We start from the raw sequence: 15,312 nt of genomic DNA, 5'->3' as shown, positions 1-15,312 counted from the left end.
CTGCGCACTCGCGGGAGACTTGCCGCGCATGCGCGACATTCGGCGCACGCGCATGAATCTTTTGGCGCATGCGCGACATTCGGCGCACGCGCGGGAGTCTTTTCGAACATACGCGAGCTACTGCGCATGCGCGGGAGTCATTTCGTGCCAACGCGAACTTCTGCGCAGGCGCGAAAGTCTTTTTCGAACATGCGCGAGCTACTGCGCACTCGCGGGAGACTTGCCGCGCATGCGCGACCTTCGGCGCACGCGCATGAATCTTTTGGCGCATGCGCTACCTTCGGCGCACGCGCGGGAGTCTTTTCGAACATACGCGAGCTACTGCGCATGCGCGGGAGTCATTTCGTGCCAACGCGAACTTCTACGCAGACGCCAAAGTCCTGACCGCGAAATTCTCAAAATTTCCCACTCCTGACCTCGGTAGAAGAATGAAAATTGAAATTTCCAGTCCTGACCGGGAGACTCGAGTAGACTACAACAAGTACCCGCTAGTTTACCAGTCCTGACCGCGGAATTTACATAATTTCCCACTCCTGACCGCGGTAGAAGAATGAAAATAAAAAAAAAAAAAAATATCCAGTCCTGACCGGGAGATTCTACTAGTATACAACAAGTACCCGCTAGTTTATCAGTCCTGACCGCGAAATTCTCAAAATTTTCCACTCCTGACCTTGGTAGAAGAATGAAAACAAAAAGTTCCAGTCCTGACCGGGAGATTCGAGTAGAATACAACAAGTACCCGCTAGTTTACCAGTCCTGACCGCGAAATTCTCAAAATTTCCCAATCCTAACCTGAGGTTAGGTTAGGTTAGGTTAGGTTAGGTTAGGTTAGGTTAGGTTAGGTTAGGTTAGGTTAGGTTAGGTTAGGTTAGGTTAGGTTAGGTTAGGTTAGGTTAGGTTAGGTTAGGTTAGGTTAGGTTAGGTTAGGTTAGGTTAGGTTAGGTTAGGTTAGGTTAGGTTAGGTTGGAGTCGGCCAGAGACTATCTCCCACTAAACATCGATTTAGTGGGAGAAAATTTGAAAACCGGTTTTTTCGGCGTTTTACGCCATGGGTAGTCATTTGAAACCCACTTGTGTAAAAAGTGATGTTTAGTGAGTTATATACTATGTGGATTTTACCCGGGAAGGTTGTTAATATTAAATATTAACAATAAATTGTCGTCCGGCTCCACTCCTCCTGGGGAATCCATGTGGCATCTGACGTGGCAGTGAAATTTTTGCCGTGAGTGGAAAATATTCAAAGGAGTTCCTTTCCATTAAGTGCGAGGGTGTTTTTAAATCGTTTATGATGAATATTTTTGTGGAATTGTGCTCGGAGTTATTATAATTAAGTATTAAACATATGATAGCTCTGTCTCTCTCACACTCCTGGAGGACGACATTTGCTGACAGCAGGCTCATATGTAGATTGTCGTGGTTATCATAGGTCATAGTGTAATTTAGCAAGCAATATTAGATAATTAGTGATGCCCTATGTGGATTATATGGCTTAATTAACATTAAATTGTTGATATTCATTATCGGTGCAGTAGTGAGTGTAGCTGCGCGGTGCACACCTTTTTCTTTTACTGCGCAGTGCGCGAGCGCTCAACTCTGGGATGGTACTCCTGTTCCGACTATTACTCGTGGACACGTGGTGTGCGCGGTAAATCGTTTTGGAGATATGCGCAACGCGCGCGTGTGCAAAAGTGGGTTGGTACACTTGTACGTGTGCTGGATGCACTTGCTCTGGAATTATTACACCTTAGAGTGATATTGTTAACATCAGTATTAATCTCATTACTGTTATTTATAATAGTGGAGAGCTCCTTGTACAGTTATTATTAATAGAATTATTATGGAAAGTTGCAGTTATTATTCACATACTGATAGTGTGATGAGAATGTGATAATAACACATCATTTGACGTTTATGACATTTATTTATTATAATTTACTTTAGTATTTATTAGACTGTAGCTTATATTATGTTAAATTTCAGATACATAATATTTTTGTACGGTAAATGTGCTTGCACATAGGAACCTGAGAGTACTGGATGACTGATGCAAATCATTTGGAAATTGTCTCAAGTGGTTTGCTGTGAGAGGAGACATTAGCTGACAACGGAAAGGCATCGCATACGTTTATTTTTAAACGTTTATATGATGATGTTCTCATCCCGCAGCTGAACATCGTAAGGATCTTTCAACGGAGATGCGACGCATCCTCTAGTAGAACAAGGAACCCTGCAGAGAAGAGAGTTGTGTGTGGTGAGCTGCGTATGATTAATGCATACGCTAGCATTTCACTGCTGTCATAGCTTCATAGCTCCATAAATCATCTGCAGTGTGGAGTCAGGAATGATAATAACATTATAAGACATTGGTAGCTGATCAGCGAGTGTGTCTACAGCTGTTCATATAGGATTTCTCATCTAGTATTCCTCCGTTTGTTTTCGGTTTATACTTCTGTTGGTTATTAATTTAACTGCATTAATGGACGTTATAATAATATATAATGATGCTACCTGGATTATATTATCCAAGGTTGATAGATATTTCGGTGTTTACTACTGCTACATAAGAATTATATTGATACAAGTAATCTTTACAGTTAGTTAACTATATGACATAAAGAAATATTAATAATAAGATATTAGTTGGTGCTTCGATAAGTTCGTTTAAACGGTATGTGTTAAATACTGAGTAGCTGAATAGTTGCTCGATTTAATGGGATGGTCTATGCTTCTGAAATGAAGCTGAATATTAAGTGGAAATTACATATTAAGTTTGTAAATAATTAATAATTATTAATAGACTCATACAATATTAACTTACCTAATGCTAAGCACAGATATTCGAACTAATGTGAATAATTCTGTATAATTATATGTGGTTGACATACTTGTCAAGTAATTTACAGAAGTCTTATAATAATGAGTATAAGACGTTAAATTCTTTCATATATTACAGTATAAGTATAGTAATCGTATTATTAAAAATGACAATGATCGAAAATCTCATGATGTGAGTGAAATTAATATCTATTAGAGAATTTGATTGCTCTCTTTCTTCTTAATAAGAGAACGCAATATAAATATAATTGGATGATAACTAATACTATTAAGTTGATATTGTTAGCTTATAAGATTTTATATTACTTATAAAAATAAAACTTAACGGTTTAGGTATGTTAATTTATATTAACATTTAGATACACTAGAAGTAACGCTTTAATACTAAAGTATAGATTTTCGAATTAATGTGTTAACTTTGTATAGTTATATGTTATTGACATATTTGTCAAGTAATTCACAGAAGTATTAATTGGGAGTGTACTATTAAGCTGATATTGTTTGCTTATAAAATTTTATATTACTTATAAAATTTAACGGTATAGGTATGTTAATTTATATTAACATTTAGAATACTGATGATACGCTAAGAAGTAACGCTCTAATGTTAAAGTACAGATATTTGTATTATGCGATTAACTCTATGTAATCATATGCGTTTGACATATTGTTAAGTAATTTATAGAAGTACTATAAATATGAGTATAAGACGTTAAATTCTTTCACAGATTAGAGTATATGTATAGTAATAGTATCGTTTTATGATTGAAAATCTCATGATGTGAGCGAAATAATATCTATTAGAGAATTGATTGAAGAATCTTTCTCTCTATGTATTATAGTATTAGACTAGAGTAAGTTAGTTTTATATTACTAAATTGTGTGGTTATTGAATGTAACATTATTGTCTAAAATAACGCGGTCTAATTAATTATATTTAATGCTAGATACGCGCTATAGGAATTATATTGCTATGGAATGTCAGTTGACAGTTCCTCCTTGAGTGAATGTATGTATGCATGGTTTGTGGATGCTCCCAAATATGTTAAATTATCAACGCTATTGTTGTTGATGTTATATGCGGTCATCTGGATTACCAATGTAAAATTGGCCTCAAACTTGCGACGGGGTGAGCTGCAATAAGACGTTCTCATTATTGAGGTTATATTGTAGTATGGATTAAATAATCAAACACTGGTACATTATATATAAAATAGTATGTCTTTATTCTATCAAATCTTGATTTGTAAACACTGATTAGATTGTTTTTAACTTCCTATATGCAGATAATTGCATAAACGGAATAGGTGGTCAGTAGTTGATTTTTATAATTATTGACTGTCCTCAGTTATGTGGCTCACTTTCCTCGCTTTTTGAGTGACTGCGGTGTGTATGAAGTATATGCTGAGTGTTTATTTACTGCTAAAATGCGGAAATTATGCGTGGATTATAATCGATATATCGAATGTGTATAAACATTATGATACTTACGTTTGGTATGTTATATCCTTACGGAGAGTTTTTGAATGTCTGTCGGATGATCATTTGTTATTAACTATGTTAAATGAGTGGCTGGTAATTGATTATTCAATATATCAGTCTGCACGTGGTGCTTGAAAATGACAGGTGGACTAAGACTAACGGTAGTCTAGATGCGAAACTACATCTACAAGATTTCCCCAGGAATGAGTCTCTAGAGGGAAGCAAGTTCCGTACACATGAAACTATGTAATCACACGCACGTTGTAATATCGCTGTTCTCTAAGATGAATTAGTTTAAACAATACGTAATATTAATTAGATAAGTGGCACGACTGTACCATAAACATATGTTTGTGATAGTCAGATACTATTATTATTAGTAAAATCAGTATATTATAGTAGTCTAAGATATAAAACTTACCGGAACTAAATATCTTATCTAGAAGGTAAATTAAGGTAGTTAGAGAGGTAAAAAGTGTGCTGTGGTGTTCACCAATCAGAGCGCTCTCTGAAACTGAAGAGCAGTGGTGCAAGTTAAACTCGTTGCGCAGTAGATTTACGAGCGTTATAGAGGATGCGCATTGGGTGGGTCCACACTCGGTTATCCCCCTCTACCCTATCATAGGGTTAGAAACTGTCTTGTGCTGCGCAGTAAATTCCCGATGTTATCATTGGATGCGCGTTGCGTGCAAGCGTATTTAGAGGTCCCTCTCTATCACCTCAACATAAGGTTGTAATATCGCTTGTCTTTAGACGAATTAGTGTAAGATAATATGCATTATTAATTAGATAAGTTACATGACTGTAGCATAGGTACATGTTTTTGTTAGTTAGACACTAGTATAATTAGGTAAATTATTGTGCAAGTTAACTCGATGCGCAGTAGACTTACGTGTGTGGTGGGGGATGCGCATTGGGTGGGTCTACATCCGATGGTCCCCCCCACCTTATTATAGAGATAGAAACTGCCTCTGTTGCGCAGTATTCATCTGGCGTTAACAGTTGATGCGCGCTTCGTGCAGGCGTACTTAGAGGTTTCTCTATTACCGCAACGTAAGGAGGTTTGTCACCTTTACGTAGAAAACCAAGCATTGTAGTTACTGTAACATCGTTGCGTGTATTTGGAGCGCGTCTTCGGTGGATTCGTTCCTTTCCCCGATTAGTTTGCGTTAAGATAACTAGGAACTAGGAGACGGATACTCCGATATTAAACCATCTCTAATGGATTATGGAACGAAATAATAGAAAAAACTTACCTCCTCAGGGTGGTCGGATCCCCAGAGGGCGGCGAGGAGAGGGTCTAGTCCCTGCCCAATCCTTGTCGAAATCCGGCGTAGGGCTAAGCAATCAAGCGTTAGTAGTGAATAGGACAATTAAGGACGAAGCTGACAGCAACATAGAAGGTAGTAGGCGGATGTCTGATAGCAGTCATTATTCTTCATCAAGTGAAACGGATTATGATTATGAATTTGACTCTGACTCCTCAAATCTACCATGGAGCTATAAAGGTGATCAACAGTACGCAAGAGAAGTTAAACAGTGGTCCACAGTTAGGCTTGGTTCGTTTGCTCAAAACTTGCTCTCGTTTACGGTGGACACTGTGAAAAGTTCGGAAGAGAATCGAGATATATTTCCTAAAGAAACTATAAATAAAGCTAGAGTAGTAATATCTGCACTTGCTTCGCGTGCATGTAAATTTGAAGGTGAGGTTAAAGGTTTGCGGAAAACCAATGCGAAGCTGCAGAAGCGGCTCATGTCTGTGGAAACGGATATCGAGAATGTGAAAAAGCATTTACAAGCGATGGATAAGGACGGATTTAAATCAGAAACTAACTCTGAGAAAATGTTAAAAAATGAAGATGAAGACTGTAGTCAAATAGCAGTGGTAAATAGTGAACAGTTAGAAGTAAAGCTTGCTGATCTCATAGCATCAAGAATTGACTCTGCTTTATCAGATCTATCAAAGAAGATTCCGTTACTCATCGAAAAAGAGATACGGAAGATTAGCGGAAAAGATAAAGTAATTGAGCATTCGTGTGTTAATGCGCCGTTAGATCGTATGAATGCATTGTGCGAAAGGGAATTAAAGCGGAGTATTTCAGACCCCCTCCCTGCAAACTTGCAATTAGATGACTCGCGTTCGTTTCCTTTTCTTCCAGAGAGGACACACAATGGTAACACAGGACTTAGATCCTCTACACCCCGTAAGAGGAAGGTTGTACGCCCTCCTCTCCCTCCCCGTCTTACTCCAATGCGTGTAGTGGATGGGGACGAGAAATTGTTGAAGCGATTTAAAGAGGAAGCGATTTTACTTAAAATAGGAAAGGATAGTAAATTAAATTATAAAACGTTGATATTAGAGCTAAAAAGTCAGATTAATTTACAGACGGATATAGGCATTAAAGCCTTGCGTATACGTAGTGCTGCTTCGGGCGGTAGCCTATTTTTGATTTCTGGCCAAGACGCGGCGAAAAAAGCGGACTTGCTGGCGGAACAAATGAATAAGTTGTTCGAGAAACACAATGGCGATGTAAGAATAATACGTCCACGTAAGAAGATGGAAGTAATTATTAGCGGCAACAGTGAATATATTGATGAGAACGAAGTGATTCTGGCTGTAGCAGCCATTGGAAATTGTAAAACGGAAGACGTATATGTGCGTAATTTTAGTAGAAAATCGTATAGTCGCTGGTCTATGCGAGTGATATGCCCGATTGCGATAGGCTTAGCGATTTGCAAAATAGGTCGATTACAGATAGGGTGGACGGGAGCTTTCGCTAGACCTTTCGTCTCACCAATTTTGCGATGCTTACGTTGTCTCCGAACGGGACATACACGTGCTCGATGTAAAGATGAAGCGGATCGTAGTTTCCGTTGTTTTAGTTGTGGCAATACCGAACACATATCTGCAGAGTGTAGGAATGCGTTGAGGTGCCCACTTTGTATGGATATTGCGGAGAAGTCCAACCATCGTTTGGGCGATCCATCTTGTATTTGTCCGTCGTTTTCTATTCTTAAAGGGTCGATGGTCCAAGTTGACCGTGGGACATTTAGAGGAAATAGTTTACATGAGTTAGACACAGTAGAAACTAACGTTAACGCATGTTGTGACTCGAGTAGTAATAGTATTTCTGTATCGATACAGAAACCAGAGAGAGTCAACGAAATTAGAGTAGTAGACGGATAATAGAAATTCGTTTTATTCCCTTCTCTTTCCTTCCTTTCCCTTCCTTTATCCTTTATCCTTTCCTTTATTATTATTATATTATTTTATTTTTCCCCTTTCCCCTTATTACTATTATTATTATTATTATTATTATTATTATTCCTTTCCCCTCCTCCCCCTCTTCCTATAGAGTGGAACCCCGTCATAATGGAGACGAATGGGAGTTTTCTCATTCTGACCATATATGGCGGGCAGGGCATTCTAGCATTGCACCGTGGCGCTAGAATGTCCTCTCTTACTGCTTGTCGCGACCAGAGTTTTGCCATACTCGGTCAATTATAACGTAGAAACTTATAGGATGTGCGGTTTTGCCGCAGACGCGCGTGTGGTGGCTCCCCTGGATGTAATGCGAGAGCGGTTCCCGGGGGAGTCACCCAGTCGCGGTCAGGATGCCACCGGTGTGGTTTAGCGGGTAGTCAGGTCTGGATGGATGCACCCAGCCTGGAGTCCCGCACTACCCGGAACCCTCTCTTTGAGAGGGGGCGAAGGGTGTCCGTAAAGATTGGATTCCACATCGTCAAAAAAAAAAAAAAAAAAAAAAGGTTAGGTTAGGTTAGGTTAGGTTAGGTTAGGTTAGGTTAGGTTAGGTTAGGTTAGGTTACTTTCCTAGGGATACTGCCACGTGGCACTTGAAAACGTGAAATCACGCTCATAATGGTGATATGGTGATTAATATCATCTTATGACTAATTGTTGTTATTCAAATAGTGATTGGATAAATAATTCTTTGTTGTTAAGTGCTCAGAATTGTGTTAAATTCTGCGTAAAACATTTTATAATGCTATCTCTCTCTCTCTCAGGAGGGAAATGTCTATTGTGACACGGCGTACTTAGAAGTGTTTATAAGTACCCCCTTAACTATTAAATGGTGTAAATCAATCATATTATTTGATGAATAATCAATTCGGGTATGGATAGACTTACATTAAGTCTATAATTAACAATATAAGGTCTCTGTGACAGGTAAAGTGCAGTTCTCCGGGCATCTGCGCGGTGCATGTATTTGGTCTTGACGCGCAGTGCGCGCGTGCTCAAGTATAGGGTGGCACGCCTGTACCTGTAGTCACGTGTCTGCGCAATTATTGGATTTGAGCTTCTGCGCGGTGCGCGCGCGTTCAGGACTGTAGTGGACAACCTGCATTTGTGACGTGTGCGGGACATCTGCACCTAGACATTTCAGTGTAGTTCAAGCACACTCAATAATTATGAACAATTCCTGGATGATAATTTTTACTTGTAAGGAGTATAAACATTCAATCAGTATGATTCTACTACATAAGGTAGGATTATTTATGTTACAAAAGATTGTTGTATTGTTATAATACCTGTGACAAGTAACTGACTAAACAGTGCTGAGGCGCTTGAATTATTGTTATGTATAATTAATGATGGAGTGATCTTACTGCATTATAAATGCATTAAATTATTCAATCTGGTTGTGCTACTTACATGCTAAACGACATTGTTGTGTATTGTAGGAACATATACTATCTATACTGCCCTATTGAGAGCTGAGCTCTATCTACTGTATGTAAAATGCAGTATATGCATTGAGGGCATATTAACGCTGTAATTGAGATATATATTATATACTGCAAGCTCGCGAGTATAATTAAAGGAAGGATGGCCTCTGTTACTTCATGTTAAATGAAGTATTAGATTACTGGAGGATTCTGTGGTAATCTATACAAATAGGTAGGATGAAGTATGACACGCGACAACATAAGATCGCATCTGTATTGATGTGATGATGCTTTAGAATCAACAATAATACAAATTTGTGAGTGCGAAGAGTGATTATTCACGGTAAAATGTTTACTTACATATGCGATTGATGAATGTGCTGAGTTATGCGTAATTAGGCGAAACACATTTAGCAAATAAGTACATGATGATAATTGAGATAGAAATAGCAACTCCGTAGATTTGATAGCGCGTAATATCATAGGATACAACTGCGTGCTGGATAGGATGTACTTGACATGACCTGATGAACGTGTTATTAAAAATTGATTGGTTGCGTTAAACGCATTGGCAAACATGCGATAAGGCTGGACTAGAAATAACATTTATGTAAGCCCGATGATGATATGCATTATTCAGACTAATATTGCTTGTAAATGATTTTATATGTGGGGGAGTTCTGCGTATATATATTGGAAATTGTACGCGAACATGAATAATAATGTTTGAATGAAGTAACAATTATTACTGTTATTACTGTGATATTGATTGTAACTGATAATATAACTTATAGGAAGATAACTATGATAGTTAATGTGGCGTAGATTTAATTTAAATCTGTTTAGAGTATCATTAATTAAGCAAATATAATGGAATGAATATAATAAATACTGAATGTGTTTCTGCACATGTATATTCGTATATTAATAATACACTTTAGTGTGATTATGCATTTATTGTGTATAATTTTGCAATGGCTGATGCCAATAAGAGGCTTAATATAAATACATTGTTGAATAAATGATAGTGTTTGCTTTCTATACATGATAGTTTAATTTGGAAACATAAGCTGTCGTGTAACTCTACATTAAACTCTAATAGGTAGATTAACTCTCCTGGAAATATTACCTGAAAATAGAATAGTATAATGTACTTATTTCAATTTATAAATATAATAGAATAAAGCAATAGAATATGGATTTAGTTTAAATTCATAAATAGAGTGATATCTTATCTTTTACACGTGTTTAATCCAGGATTATGAAGTTGTTGTGTGACCCTACACCACACTGATAGATGTAATTTGTCTCTGAAATAATAGAATGAAAGTAAGGTGACTATATGTATTAGATACATTCTAAATATATGTTTATACATGCCTGTGATTCTTGATTTAATTACATTTTCAGTTAGTATAACCTTAAGTTATGTATCGTTGAAACAAGCGTTAGCACCGCTTTTCACATAGGATAGTATAATTCAAAATATTGATGATGTGTGACTTCTTTATCACAATCGGATAGATACGTTATTTGTTGTAGGAAATGTTACCTGAAAACAGAGTAACAATATAAACTTAGTTTATATATATAATAGAATGAAAGTAAGATTACTATATGTATTGAGCATATTTTAAATATATGTCTATACATGCCTGTGATTTGTGATCTGATTACACATTTAGCTGGTATAACTATTATGTATTGCAGAAATTAACGTTAGTACCGCTTGTTATAGGAGTTCAAATCGCGGAAATTATTGATGTTGTCTTTCACTAAGCAAATATAATAGAATAAATACTGAATGTGTTTCTGCATATGTATATTCGTATATTAATAATACACTTTAGTGTGATTATGCATCTATTGTGTATAATTTTGCAATGGCTAATGCCAATATCTTGATATAAATTTAATTTGGGAACATAAAGCTGCCGTGTAACTCTACACTAAACTCTAATAGGATTAACTCTCCTGGAAATATTACCTGAAAATAGAATAGTATAATGTACTTATTTCAATTTATAAATACAATAGAATAAAGCAATAGAATATGGATTTAGTTTAAATTCATAAATAGAGTGATATCTTGTCTTTTACGCGTGTTTAATCCAGGATTATGAAGTTGCTGTGTGACCTTACACCACACTGATAGATGTAACTTGCTTCTGAAATAATAGAATGAAAGTAAGGTGTCTACATGTATTAAATACATCCTAAATATATGTTTATACATGCCTGTGATTCTTGATTTAATTACATTTTCAGTTAGTATAACCTTAAGTTATGTATCGTTGAAACAGGCGTTAGCACCGCTTTTCACATAGGATAGTTTAATTCCAAATATTGATGATGTGTGACTTCTTTATCACAATCGGATAGATACGTTATTTGTTGTAGGAAATGTTACCTGAAAACAGAGTAACAATATAAACTTAGTTTATATATATAATAGAATGAAAGTAAGATTACTATATGTATTGAGCATATTTTGAAAATATGTTTATACATGCCTGTGATTTGTGATTTGATTACACATTGAGCTAGTATAACTGTTATGTATTGCAGAAATTAACGTTAGTGCCGCTTGTTATAGGAGTTCAACTCGCGGAAATTATTGATGTTGTCTTTCACTACAATTGGATAGATGGGCTACCTGTTATAGGAAATGTTACCTGAAAATAGAATAACAGTGTAAACTTAGTTAGTCTATAAATATATTAGAATGAAAGCAAGGCTAATATTTGTATTAAGCTTATTTTAAATATATGTTTATACATGAATATGATTTTTTGATTTAATTACACATGTAACTGGCATAACTTTATGATATATACTATATAAACAAGCGTTAATATAGCTCTTATATACGATGATGCGTGATTTCACCACAATCTGATAGATAGACTATTGTTACAGGAAACATTGCCTGAAAATAAAACGGCATAATATAAACTTAGTCTATAAATATATTAGAATGAAAGTAAGGTAATTATAGGTATTAAACATATTTTTAAATATATACCTATATATGCCTGTGATTTATGATGTAGTTATACATCTAGCGAGTATAAGCTTAAATTATACACTATTGTAACAAGCGTTGCTCGCTTTCCACACACGATTATTTAATCTATAAATATTATAGATGTTGGGTGACTTTTCACCACAATTAGACAGATTGGCTGTTTGTTACAGCAGAAGTTACTTGGAAACAGATATAGTAGAATAAAGGCTTAGTTTAGTTTATAAATATAATAGGATGAAAGTGGTAGTACTTACCCTCTATATATGATAATTTATCTCATAGATATCATAAATACTATGTGACATTTACCACAATCTGACAGATAGGTTATTTTGTCCTTGGAAATATATCTGGAAATAAAATATAACATAATACGGACTTGATTTTCTTTAATACAAATATAATAAAATGAAGTAAGGTTATCATATATATTGAGTATATTTATATATATGCTAACACGTTTGTGGACTAACCTGGTATAATTATGTGTGTTGAGTATAATTTTTATGTTGACTAAGCATGGATTGACGGTTGTTGTTGTTCTTAACTCCTTGAACAACACAAAATTATTACTGCAATAGGTGGAAGGCCCGGCTCTGCACATGATATTTCTCTCTTGTAGATAGCACGGGCATCTGAAATAACAAAAATTCATTAATTACTGAGCCTATGGCTGTCACTGCGAGTGAAATTATTAATAAATAAGCTTGACAGGCGCTGAACTGTCTCCTGTCAACGCGAACGACAAGGAGTTGCACTTTAATGAACTGGTGCAGCAGTAAGGCGCCCTTTCACTGGCGACTATAGTCATGGGCAGTAAGTAATATAGACGGGAAACTTTGAAATTGAAGTATCCCTATCCTGAAAGAGGTTTGTGCTTCTTAATATGAATAATTATATACCGAAAGAGTGTATTCGACTCTTAAGATGAAAGTATGTTCGGAAATTCATTAGATATTCTGAGCATGCTAAAATTATAGTAATTTCTATCTGGAAAGAGACTAGTATCTCGTAATATGAATAAATGCATATTGATAGCGTGAATCATCTCTTAAGATGAAAGTATGTTCGGAAATTATCCGGATACGCTGAGTATCCGAAGACTATAGTAACTTTGTTCTAAATGAGACTGGTACTTCTTGAAACGAACATTCATACACTGAGGGTGTGAATTTGACTTTCAGGATGAAGGTATGTTCGGAAATTATCCGGATATTTTAAGTACTTGAAAAATTTTAGTAACTCTTATTCTAAATGAGATTGGTACTTCTTGAAATAAACATTTATACACTGAGAATGTGAATTTGGCTTTCAAGATGGAGGTATGTTCGGAAATTACCCGGATATTTTGAATATTCGGGGAAAAAGTATAGTAATTCCTTTTGGAAGAGATCGATATCTCCTAATATGAATAATTGCATATGGGAAATGTGAATTGATCCTAAATCGATAGTATGTTCGGAAATTGTCTGGATATCTTGAGTATCTGTAGTTTATAGTAACTTCTATCCTGAAAGGTAAATTAACTCAGTTAGCGAGGTAAGGAGTGCACGGTGGTGTTCACCAACCAGAGCGCATTCTGAATCTGATGAGCAGTGGTGCAATTTTTAATTGATGCGCAGTAGACTTGCGTGCGTTGTAGGGGATGCGCGTTGGGTGGGATTACATCTCGTTGATCCCCCCCACCCTACCAGAGGGTTAAAATTGTTTAGTGTTGCGCAGTAAATAATTGAGGTCAATAATGAATGCGCATTATATGTAGATGTATTTAGAGATCCTCCTCTGTCATTTCAACGCAATAGATCCGTTACTCTTGCGTATTACTCGGATATTCTATGTAATTGGAAATTATAGTAATTCTTTTTCTGGAAGAGATTGGTACTTCTTAATATTACTAATTGCATACAGAAAGGTGAATTTTGTTCTAAAATGACAATATGTTCGGAAGTTGTCCGGATATCATAAGTATTCGGAAATTATAGTAACTTCAGTCTTGGAAGAGACTGGCATCTTTATTATGAATAATTGTATGCCGCTAATGTGAATTTAACACCTAAGACGAAAGTATGTCCAGAAATTATCAGGATATTTTGAACATTCGAAAATTATAGTAGTTTCCATACGGGGAGAAACTGGTAATTATTAATATGAATAAAGTCATATTGAGGGTGTAAATTCATTCTTTAAGATGAAAGTATAATTGTTTGAGAATGAGAATGAAGTTGATTGTTGAGGCGGCTTAATTATAAATTTCGTCGATAATGTTATATAAGTTGCTGCGAGAAGTGCTATCATTGTACTTTAAGTTCTTTAAAATGACTAGAATAAATAATTAAAGTTACGCGATAAAGTAAGTGAGAGCGAATACAAAAGTAGATTAGTGGCCTTATTAACTGCGGCCCATTTTCATTGGGCAGACCGAGCCCAATATTCCCGGTCAACTTAATTTAGTATGAATGGATAAGATACAAGTAAGGAACTTACGAGCGCAGGGGACCTCGGATACCCCAGGGTTCGGCGCGAGGGGGGTTGTGGTCCCTGACCCCGCCGCGTCGTCATCATGCGATGGGCCTAAGAAAATAAGTTTTGTTAGGAAGAGTTTGGACAATAAGATCGCAAACAAGTTATTCCTGTGTAATCTATCATCCACTAGGATTTTTGAGGATGCCAGGACTGCGTTGTCTTCGTTGGAGGAGTTATCCTTGCAGGCATCCAGAAGGACACAGTACGTGATCGAGACAATATCAGAGCGTACAAGAGAATTATATTTGATGGCTGTTAGGATGGAGTTAGCCCGCGATTACCTTTTGGACCGCATCGAATGCCAGGGCAGTCGCATGCGAGATCTTGACGCGGAAATCAAAGCCCTTAGACTTCTCCTTCCATCCGGTCGTGAGTCTCCGGTTCTGAGAATGAATGATGATGCCTGGGGAATCTTCAAGAATACCCAGGACCCTTTGGACTTCCTAGAAAGAGAGGCATCAACATCTAGGCTCTCCTTCTCTATTGTTCGTTCACCTAGTGTGATTCGTGGTGATCGTGCGGAGAGTGACGAAGGGATCTCCGCGCTGTCCATCCTGGAAGGTTCAATCTCAACGGTAGCCTCTAGTTTACGGATGGAAGAGGTTCATACAGATGAAATCCTAGCCGCGGAGATTTCCCAGAGAGAGGATGCAGTAGCATTTTTAATGAAGGAGATCATTATGAGGACAGCGACAGTGGTGGATCTGGATAAAACACATAGGAGAAAATCTGACGAGACTGGACACATAATAGAC

The 15,312-nt window shown here is 36.7% G+C and overlaps 1 long non-coding RNA gene across 5 annotated transcripts; it reads right to left on the bottom strand.

Annotated features, from left to right (window-relative positions):
* Positions 1–9,862: 9,862 nt before the first annotated feature.
* On the bottom strand, positions 9,863–12,799 carry LOC145963091 (uncharacterized). 5 transcript variants are annotated; one of them, XR_014436075.1, is made up of 9 exons: positions 12,508–12,799; positions 12,032–12,384; positions 11,812–11,935; positions 11,520–11,681; positions 11,245–11,416; positions 11,107–11,174; positions 10,662–10,993; positions 10,387–10,558; positions 9,863–10,316 (listed from the first exon to the last, which is right to left on the bottom strand). It is a non-coding gene; the product is annotated as an uncharacterized LOC145963091 (long non-coding RNA). The 5 variants fall into 5 exon arrangements; XR_014436073.1 differs by having other exon boundaries at positions 10,662–11,174; positions 12,032–12,139; positions 12,289–12,384; XR_014436072.1 differs by having other exon boundaries at positions 10,662–11,174; positions 11,785–11,935.
* Between the last annotated feature and the right edge of the window lie 2,513 nt (positions 12,800–15,312).

Source organism: Camponotus vicinus, unplaced genomic scaffold (assembly GCF_025532165.1).
Source record: "Camponotus vicinus isolate PSW18456_S1 unplaced genomic scaffold, iyCamVici1.0 SCAF_12, whole genome shotgun sequence".
NCBI lineage: Eukaryota > Metazoa > Arthropoda > Insecta > Hymenoptera > Formicidae > Camponotus > Camponotus vicinus.
This window is presented reverse-complemented; position numbering and strand designations above follow the sequence as displayed.